The sequence below is a fragment of the Myotis daubentonii genome, chromosome 15 (assembly GCF_963259705.1).
Source record: "Myotis daubentonii chromosome 15, mMyoDau2.1, whole genome shotgun sequence".
Classification (NCBI taxonomy): Eukaryota; Metazoa; Chordata; class Mammalia; order Chiroptera; family Vespertilionidae; genus Myotis; species Myotis daubentonii.
The window spans coordinates 13,011,200-13,021,923 of record NC_081854.1 but is presented as its reverse complement, the minus strand read 5'-3'; positions in this window follow the sequence as shown (position 1 = coordinate 13,021,923).

The window sequence follows — 10,724 nt, the reverse complement described above, 5'->3', positions numbered from 1 at the left end:
GCTCTTAGAACATCACCTGGCACAGAAGAGAGCTCAAGCCTGACCCGGGTGGCTCAGCCGTTGAACTTTGACCCATGCACCAAAAGGTCGCCAGTTTGATTCCTATCTGGGTACATGCCCGGGTTTGGGGCTCAATCCCTGGCAGGGGATATGCAAACGGCAGCCCATAGATGCTGATGTTTCTCTGGACGATGTTTCTATCTCTCTCTCTCCCTTCCTCTCTCTCTCTCTAAAATCAATAAAAACGAAGAAAAAGAAGAAGGGAGAGGAGGAGGAGGGAGAGAGCCGGAGGGGGGGGTGGAGAGGAAGAAGGAGAGATCACACCCATTCTGGCTTCTGTGTTCTTTTCTAGGATGTCACGGTCTATTCACAGCCACCAGAGCCAGTCCTGGTCCAGATATGTGGCCCCAAGAGTTTCATGGGTTTTCTGTAGGTACCAAAGCTGTGCCCCTCAATGTGAGAGATAGGATAATGCCCCCCAAAGATTTCCATATCTTAAAGCCCAGGACCTGTGGTTGTGTTACCTTACATGGCAAAAGGGACCTCAAAGGTGTGATTAATTTAAGGATATTGAGATGAAGAGATTATCCTGGATTATCAGGAAAGGTCTAATGTAATCACCTGGGTCCTTACAAGGGGGAGGCAGGAGAATCAGAGTCAGAGAAGGAGCCGTGACAGTGGAAGCAGATCAGAGGGATGTGGCTAGGAGCCAAAGAATGCAGACAGCCTCTGGAAACTGGGAAAGGCAAGGAGCAATTTCTCTCCTGAGCCTCTGTAAGGCACACAGCCTTTTACTTTAGCCCTGTAAGGCCTACTTAAGATTTCTGACCTCCAGAACTGGAAGATAATAAAACTCTGTTGCTTCAAGCCACTAAGTGTGGGGTAATTTGTTACAGCGGCAATTGGAAACTAATACACTCAACTTCAAGCAATGTCTGGGTAAGTTTGTGGTGTTTGTAGTTGCACATCATAATTTGTTTTACTTCTTTAAGAGGCAAATACCACCTCATGGTTCAGAATTCAGTAAGGACATACAACCACTTTGGAAAACGGTCAGTATTTAGCTGAACACATGCCTACCCTGAGACCCTGCAGTCTGGTCCTGCCTACGTGCGAGACAGAAATGCAAGATATGTCCACCCAAGATAGGGCCCCTACAAGAATGTTCCTAGCAGCACTCTTTGTAATGGCCAAGAACTGGAGGCAGTCCAAATGCCTGTCAACAACAGGAAGGACAACTAAATACACCCATCATCTCATACATAATACCTCAGGCCCTGAATCCTTCCCCTCCTCAGAACTCACAGTGCGGAATGAGTATCAATATCCCTGGAAGAGTATGACCCCTTGTAAATAATTATGCTATCGATATTCAGTGTCCATGTAAGAAACATTCAAATCTGTAGGGAATTTTTATAAGTTTTTTTGACCCAATCTGACAATAATTGCCAGTAAGCAAAGCTTCAAGGGATTGAGAAAATGCTCTGGAAAATAGCAGTTACTTTATACATTAGATTCAAAGGGCAAGATGTAAGGGGGCTACATGAAATTCATTGGTGATAGGTTAGGGAGGCAGGGGAAATCTCTGGTATTGGATAAAAAAAGTAAAACACATAGACACTTATTTTACATTTGTGGGTATGGGGTAGTTAACAGTGAATAATTAACATGATAATAATAATAAGGAGAGGATTTGTGGTGTCCACCCTGAGGGGTCCCGGAAAAAGGGAAGTTGCCTTGACATTCCAAACATATATCAGGTATGTTATCATAGATGCAAAAAGACAATAGACAGCCTGGCCGCTCAGTCAGTGGTTGAGCATCTACCTATGAACCAGGGAGTAATGGTTCGATTCTCAGTCAGAACACAGGCCTGGGTTGCAGGCTTGATCCCCAGTAGGGGGAGTACAGGAGGCAGCCAATCAATGATTCTCTCTCATCATTGATGTTTCTATCTCTCTCTCCCTCTCCCTTCCTCTCTGAAATCAATAAAAATATATATTTTAAAAAAACAATAGACAGGCTCAATTAAGGTAAAGACGAACTGTCAAGGAAGATTCTAGCCTAGGACATGACGGCCCACCATAACCTGCTTTTAGTTAAAAAGCTTTAATTTCAGACCATCCTATGTGGTTACTTTTGGTCTCTGAGTTTGTAAGGCTGAGCTTGTCAGGTTTAGTATGTGGCCCCTTTTCATCCACATCAGTATTTAGGGATTGCTTACAGCACAGCAGGGTTACAGCCACATCATCCTCACAACACTACTGTTACCAGAGAGCCCCCTGCGTCAGAGGTGTGGCGGGGGAGGGGTCTATCCTCCTTGGCTCTTATCAATCTCATGAAAAGAAATTCAGATGAGTGACAGAAAGCAGCGTTGAAGCATGAAGCAAAGCTAGCAAATTTATTAAGAATACACGTCAGGGGTGGGCTGGAGGAGGTCAATGGAGGGGGAAGGGACATATGTAACTTTCAACAATAAAGAATTTTTTTTAAAAGAGAGAGAGAGAGAGAGAGAATATGCCCTTGGCATAAAGCACAAATGGGCAACTCGGGTAGTCTGAGCACCCCATCCAGTGGGAGTTCAAAAGGTTTTATACCCACTCCCCTATAGGTTTCAAAGCTCCCCTGCTGGATATCTTGGGTAGCAGACTAGGTTTCAAAGTTCCCTTCTACATTGTTGCGGCTTATCTCAGGAATGTTTGTACATACATCTGGTCATCTTGCTTGGCAAGTCCTACGACGGCTGACTTCTTTGTTCAGTGGATAAGATAAGCCCCCCCTTCTTTTCCCCTTCCCCCCCTTTCTGCCTTAGTAACTATCTATTCTGCCTAACAACATCAGTACTTTTATGATCCCATTTTACAGATGAGGAAACTGAGGCACAGAAAGTCTAAATAAGATGCTAAAGCATGCTTACCAGTGCAGAAAAAGGATTTGAGCCCAGCAGTCCAACTCAGCTGTGAGCATGGAACTATGGAAATCCAGGATTGGGGTGTAGCCTGGGAGCTGCCAGCTTGCCCCGCTTGCAGCTGGGAAATGTGGAACCCTCAGGACCCAGCTGCAAGGCCAGAGGCCTCAATGCCCAGTCGGGATGCACTTTCTAACCCTTGGGCCATCCCTACACGTGGGCAGCCTCCCCAGGAGGTGAGTGGGCACAGGCTGAGGCTGCCAGGGTGTGAGGCTGATCATGTCCTGGCCCGTTCCAAGCTGGGCATAGGACTTTGTTTCTGGTCTGATAGTCAGTGCTGAGGGAGCCTTAGGAACACAGTGATGGGCAGGGGGAGCCAGGAGCAACTCTGATGTTGTAAAAGCCCAACATTTGACGCGGGTTCTTCGCTCTGGGCCAGAATAGTATCTCCGCGTGGCGAAGACATACTAGTGTCTCCCAGTGCTCGGAGACCAAGGACCAGGCAAGTTGAGTTCTGATCAGTAAAACACAGAGAAATTAACCCCCTAAAGGCACCAGGAGGGACAGTAAATCTTCCCAACGCGGGAGACTGGGCTTGGTTTTTCCAGATTCGCTATGAAAGCATCACTGTTGTTACAGACGTGAGCCTCTCGGAGCCTGTGAGCCCTGAGGACGGGAAGCCGCTCCCGGAGACCAGGAACCAGGGAACCCCACGCCCACAGTTCCTGTAAGATGACAGCCTCGTCCTCCATCTGTGACGGGGAGACAGGGGAGTGTGCTGGCCTCGGCAGCGGGCCCTGAGCCAGGACAGCTGTTTCTGCTCTGCGGGAGACAGCCGGCCAGCCTCACTTCACCAGGGAAGTCCTAGAGTCATCTGGGTCCAGTTCTTTTCACAAAACAGCAAAGTCCTGGGGAACTGGCTTGTGCAAACTAGGAACTTCCCTTCCTTAGTGAAATGGAGGCTCCCGTCCTCCGGCCTTATGTGCTGTTGTGACAACTAAGTGGCTTCTGAACGGAACCAGGATGCCAGGCGCATTTGCGAGGCCTGAAGCTTATGCAAGAACTGTGAGAAAATGCTTTGAAATGAACTCAGAAGGTCTTGGGCTTCATGAGACCCTCAACCTCACTTTTGCTTATGAACTAATGTTTAATTGAGCTGAAGGTAAAAATTAAGAAAAGCATAAAGCAATGTATAATAGATAGATATGTAGATGCACAGGCAGAGCTAAGTTAATCAGCCCTAAAACAGGCCATTCAGCAAGTAGGCGTGCAGCCGAGGCTTCCTGCTGCTTCCTGCACACGGCCACACCCAAGCAAGAAATGCCGACGCCACGGCTTCTTCGCTGCGGCACCCTCTCCCACTGTGTTCCCTCCCCCGACACAAACCCAGGCCACCCAGGCCTGGGAGTTTCCTTCTAAGCAGCCCCACATACAAGCTCCCTGGGGTCCTCCCCAGATGGCCTCTGACCTCCCGGCCCGGCCCGGGAGCAGAACCCCGGAACTGCGAGCTGATGGGAGCTCTGGGAGACTGTACTGTTGGCCACCATTCGTCACCCCTCCCTGTAGCCAGGCTCGTCACCTTGTAACTTTGGTATGCGATGCTGGCTTGGCCATGTGACTTGCTTTCACCAACAGAATGAGATGGAAGGGGCAGGTGCCGGTTTCAAGCCTCGGTCTCCATTGAGCGCCTTGCACACTTCCACCTGCACCTTTGCATCTCCATAATGAAAGGAACTTTTAGGGGTGGAATAGGCAGGTGTAGGAAATTTTAAGAACTAAGGGGTCGCCCTAACGGGTTTGGCTCAGTGGATGGAGCATCGGCCTGCGGACTGAAGGGTCCCAGGTTCGATTCCGGTCAAGGGCATGTACCTTGGTTGTGGGCACATCCCCGGTGGGAGATGTGCAGGAGGCAGCTGATCGATGTTTCTCTCTCATCAATGTTTCTGACTCTCTATCCCTCTCCCTTCCTCTCTGTAAAAAATCAATAAAATATATTTTTTTAAAAAAGGAATGCCGTTCTGATCCATGCTCCAACACAGGTGAACCCTGAGATTATGCTGAGTGAAAGAAGCCAAACATATTGTATGATTCCACTTCCATGAAATGCCCAGCATAGATAAATCCATAGAGACAGAAAGCAGATTGGCGGTTACTAGGGGCTGGAGGAGGAGGAATGGAGAGTGACCGCTGAATGGATATGGTCTTCGCTTTTGGAGTGATGATGTTTTATAACTAGACTAGAGGCCGGGTGCATGAGTTCGTGCACCAGTGGGGTCCCTCGGCCTAGCTGGCAATCGGGGCTGATCGGGGCCATCTTGCCCAGTCCCCATTGGGACTGATGGAGGCCGGCCAGCCGGGGAGGGACTGGGAGGTTGGCTGTCTGGGGAGGGACAGCGGGAGGGCTCCAGGGCATGTCCAGCCTGTCTCACCCGGTCTCTATCAGCCAGACCCCCAGCAGCAAGCTAACCTACTGGTTGGAGCCTCTGCCCACTGGCGGTCAGTGTGCATCATAGCGACTGGTGGAATGAACGGTCGAATGAACGGTCAGACACTTAGCATATTACGCTTTTATTATATAAGATAGAGGGGAAGGTTGCAAAACATGGTAAATGCACTAAATGCTACTGAATTGTACACTTTAAAATGACTAATTTTATGTTATGTGAATTTTATTTTAATCTTTTAAAAAACAAAATAATTGTAAATAAAGTTTTCTGGGGGAAATCACTGCTGTCCCTTATAAATTAACATAAATCTAAAACCCAACTTGGGCCCTAGCCGGTTTGGCTCAGCGGACTAAAGGGTCCTGGGTTCAATTCCAGTCCAGGGTACATGCCCGGGTTGCAGGCTTGGTCCTCAGTAAAGGGCATGCAGGAGGCAGCCAATCAATGAAGTCTCTCATCATTGATGTTTCTCCCTCTCCCTTCCTCTCTGAAATCAATAAAAATATATTTTAAAAAATAAAAAAGTAAAACCCAACTTGGCCCTTAAAACACTCACTCTGAGAAGCAAGTGAACTCCTCCCAGAGACCATTTACAGAGAAAGAGCCAGGCAGATCTCAACCCGCCTCCCAGAGGCCGGTCCTCCTGGGCACCACTTGTGGCTGCCCCACCCCCAGCGTCTGCAGGTGCCGTTCCTTGGCTGAACCACCCTCCCTTCTCCATTGTCTCCTCAGCAAGGGCAGCGGCATCTAGCTGGCTGGCGTGGGAGCCAGGAGGCCCAGGCACGTAGGGGAGCTCTGTGCATCCTCAGGAGAGTGGCTGCACCCCCAGAGCCTCCATTTTCCTTCTGTGGAATGGGCCCATAGCAAGACCCTCCACTTCACAGGACAGATGAGACGATTGAAAGATGATTCACGGAAGGCACTCAGAACTGAAGGGCTCCATAAATGTGTTCCACAAATACTCACAGAGCGCCTACTGTGTGCCAGCCCCTGCTACGGGCACTGGGGGTACAACAGAGACCAGGGCCGACGTTCTAGTCCGGGATAGTGAGTACAGATAAAAGACAAGGTAGCGCTAAATATATAATGGTTAGTTATAGGTTAGTGTTACCAAAAATCACGGAGGGAAGTGTAAGTGTTCACGGGGTATGTTATGCAGGGGGCGAGGAGTGTTTAAGCAGGAGGCCTGGGAAGACCTCACCAGAAAGTATCATGTGAGTCATAAGCTGAAGGACGTGAGGAGGCCATTACTGGAGCTGGTGCCTGTACATTGCTTAGAACTGTCGTTGCACACAGTAAGCATTGCACAAGTGGTCGCCACAGCCTTGTGGATACCTGGGGGGTGGGCATTCCAGGCAGAGGGAGCAGCAGGGCGAAGGCTCTGGGGAAGGAACTGGCCTTTGTTGCTAAGATCAAAGGAGGCCAGCACGGCTGGGGTGGACAGGCAAAGGGCGGTGTGCCAGGAGGAGGGCCAGACAGACAGCCGGGGCTGGACTCGCAGGGACTTGGCCACGTGAGGGTGCGGGCCTCCCCTCAGTGAGAAGGGAAGCCACCAGGGTGCTTCCGGGGTTCACCATCATTAGTAACAGCCTCTTGTGCCTCATGTCCCTCCTCTGGGGAAAGATGTGGCCCTCTCTCTCCTTTCCTTCTGTGGCTGCAGTCCTGCTTGAGCTCCCCGCAACCCCATGTGCCTCCGCCCCCACATCTTGTGGTATTTCTTAAAGAACATTTGATCAGATATTTCAATATAACACACGTGGCATTTACAGGAAATGATAGTTTTCAGATCTGGGGAATTGCGTGACTGAGAGTTTACTTTGTTCTGCCTTTTGATAACTTAGTTTAAACTTGAGACTATGATATAAATAGGCGATCAAACAAGTTTTCCCAGTGCAAAGGAATTCCTAAAAAGTTAATGATAGCCGAAACCGGTTTGGCTCAGTGGATAGAGCGTCGGCCTGCGGACTGAAAGGTCCCGGGTTCGATTCCGGTTAAGGGCATGTACCTGGGTTGCGGGCACTTCCCCAGTGGGGGATGTGCAGGAGGCAGCTGGTCGATGTTTCTCTCTCATCGATGTTTCTGACTCTCTATCTCTCTCCCTTCCTCTCTGTAAAAAATCAATAAAATATATTAAAAAAAATAAAAAATACATTTAAAAAAAAAAAAAGTTAATGATAGCCTCACTGGGAAAAAAGAAAAGAAAAGCATGTCAAACTCAAAGGCTAAGAAGGGCCAAATAAACAAGGTTTAAGTTTTGCAAAAAAACAAAAGCTTCAATTTTCACAGAAATGTAGGTTTATTTCAATAGAGACATGCTGAATACAAAGGACTGAAATAATTGAGTAACATAAACATAACATAAAATAATAGAACATTTTAATAAAAATTAAAGATTTTTTTCTTGAACATTAACTTACCAGGCACTGAATAACTGCACAAATTAATAAGCGAATAAACCTATTTTTCCTGTTCTCCGAAAGCGAAATATTTTCTGTTGCGCACACCAAACAAGTTAGTACAAGACTAATGACGTGGCCATCGGCTGCTAAAATATTCGCTGCTAGTATTAGTGGAGAGAAATGGTGCGCAAGGTGCATAAGGGAAATGAATGCAACACGATTATGGTAATCAGTCATCAGCAAATGCTATAGTTTGTTATTAATAACTAGAGGCCTGGTGCACAAATTTGTGCACCAGTGGGGTCCCTCGGCCTGGCCTGTGAGATTGGACCAAAACCAGCCATCCGACATCCCCTCAGGGGTCCCGGGTGCACAATTGGGGCAGGGAGGGATGCAGGAATTTGGCCAGCCAGGGAGGGACTGAGGGAGGGCTCCAGGGCCTGTCTGGCCCATCTCATCCTGATAGGCCAGACCCCAGCAGCAAGCTAACCTAGCATTTGGACCATCTACCCCCTGGTGGTCAATGCATGTCATAGAGAGCAGTTGAGTGGCCTTAGCATATCATTTGCATATTACACTTTGATTGGTTTAACAGAAGACCAGACAACCGGACACTTAGCATATTAGGCTTTTATTATATAGGATTATGTATAACAGGATATTGTAAAAATTAAGTTTCAAAATTTTTATTAAAATGTTCCTTACATACCGTATATTGGCTGGGCCATAAAAATATTCATTGTGGGCAACATGAGGCCTGCAGGCCGCGAGTTTGACATGCTTGGTTTAGAAGAAACATGAAATTCTAGAAAAAGGTAATTTAAGCACTAGAGGAAAATGGTTAAGAGCCTGAGCCAGTCTGCCCAGGATTCACATCCTGACTTACAGCTCACCCGCTGAAGGGCGGTGGGTAAGTTACTTCCTCTTGTTCCACTCATTGGAAAGGGCTTTGCCAAAAGGATCCGAGGAGGCACAAAAGGTTGGTCCTAATACATGCATAAACATTTGCATAATTTTTGTTCCACAATTGGGTATTTCTGTCGTACATTCCCTACCCCAAATCCCCAGAATATAAGAAATAGCAATATTTGAAGATGGCTTATAATTTTTTAAATTCATTTTTCAATTACAGTTGACATACAATGTTATATTACTTTCAGTTGTACAACATAATGATTAGACATTTATATAACTTGCTTATATAACTTAGAGATGATCACCCTGACAAGTACAGGCCACATCTGACACCATAAATAGTTATTACAATATTATTAACTATACTAGGGGCCCGGTGCACGAAATTCGTGCACTGGGTGTGTGTGGGGGGGGGGGAGGGTCCCTCAGCCCAGCCTGCCCCCTCACACATACTGGGAGCCCTCAGGCGTTGACCCCCCATCACCCTCCAATCGCAGAATCGGCCCCTTGCCCAGGCCTGACGCCTCTGACAGAGGTGTCAGGCTTGGACAGGGGACCCCCATCTCCCCCTGATCACTGGCTCTGGCCCCCGCCCAGGCCTGAGGCCTCGGCCAGAGGCGTAGACCCCCATCACCCTCTGATCGCCTGATCGGCCCCTTGCCCAGGCCTGACGCCTCCGCCAGAGGTGTCAGGCTTGGACAGGGGACCCTCTTCTCCCCCTGATCACTGGCTCTGGCCCCCGCCCAAGCCTGACGCCTCTGACCCAGGCTTCAGGCCTGGGCAAGGGGACCATCATATCCCCCCAATCCCCGGCTCCGCCCCCCGCCCAGGCCTGATGCCTCGGCCAGAGGAGTTGACCCTCATCACCCTCCGATCACCAATCACCAGATCGGCCCCTTGACCAGGCCTGAGGCCTCTGGCAGAGGCGTCCGGCCTGGGCAGGGGACCCCCAGCTGCAGCGGCCCCGCGATCGTGGGCTCCGCTTTAGGCCCAGGCAAGGGACCCCTAGCTCCCGGGACTGCCAGCTTCGACCGTGCCCAGCTCCCATCGCTGGCTCCACCCCTACTTCCTGCTATCACTGGCCAGGGCGGCAAAGGCACCTGATTCTCCGATCATGGCTGGGGGGCAGGGCAAAGGCGGCCCCAGGGCCGCCTTTGCCCTGCCCCCCAGCTCTTAGCCTCCCCCTGGGTTTCTGATCACTGTCAGTGGCAGGGGGCTTCTTCCTGCTTTCCCTTTCGCCTCCCTTCATTGTGCTTACATATGCAAATTAACTGCCATCTTGTTGGCAGTTAACTGCCAATCTTAGTTGGCAGTTAACTGCCAATCTTAGTTGGCAGTTAATTTGCATATAGCCCTGATTAGCCAATGAAAAGGGTATCGTCGTACGCCAATTACCATTTTTCTCTTTTATTAGATAGGACTAGAGGCCCAATGCACGAAATTCATGCATAGGTAGGGTCCCTAGACCTGGGTTGTGATCAGGGCCTATCTGTGGGGTGACTGGCAGGGCAATCAGGGGGGGCCCCTGCTAGCACCCGCTTTGGCCGCCTGCTCGCCGGCCCCGCCCCCTGCTGCCACTGTAGCTGCCAGTCATTGCCTCCCTCTGTGGGGCAACCGGTGGGGTAATGGGGCAGGGGGCGGCTGGCACCTGCCTTGGTTGGCCTGGGGCCTGCGGGCTGGGGTCATTTGAGCATCTGCACCCTGGTGGTCAGTGCACATCATAGCGACCTGTCGTTCCACCAGTCGTTCCACCATTCAGTCAATTTGCATATTAGCCTTTTATTATATAGGATTCCCTATGTTGTATTCCCTGTTACATCCCCATGACTGTGTTTTGTTTTGTTTATTTCTGCAAAGGGGCTGGGAGAGGGTCACCATTGCAGTTCTTATAACTGGCAGTGTTTACATCTTAATCCCTTCACCTTTTCCACCCAGCCTCCCAATCCCTCTCCCATCTGGCAACCATCAGTCTGTTCTCTGTATCTATGAGTTTGTTTCTGTTTTGTTTGTTTTTATTTTTTAAATATGTTTTTATTGATTTTGAGAGAGGGAGAGGGA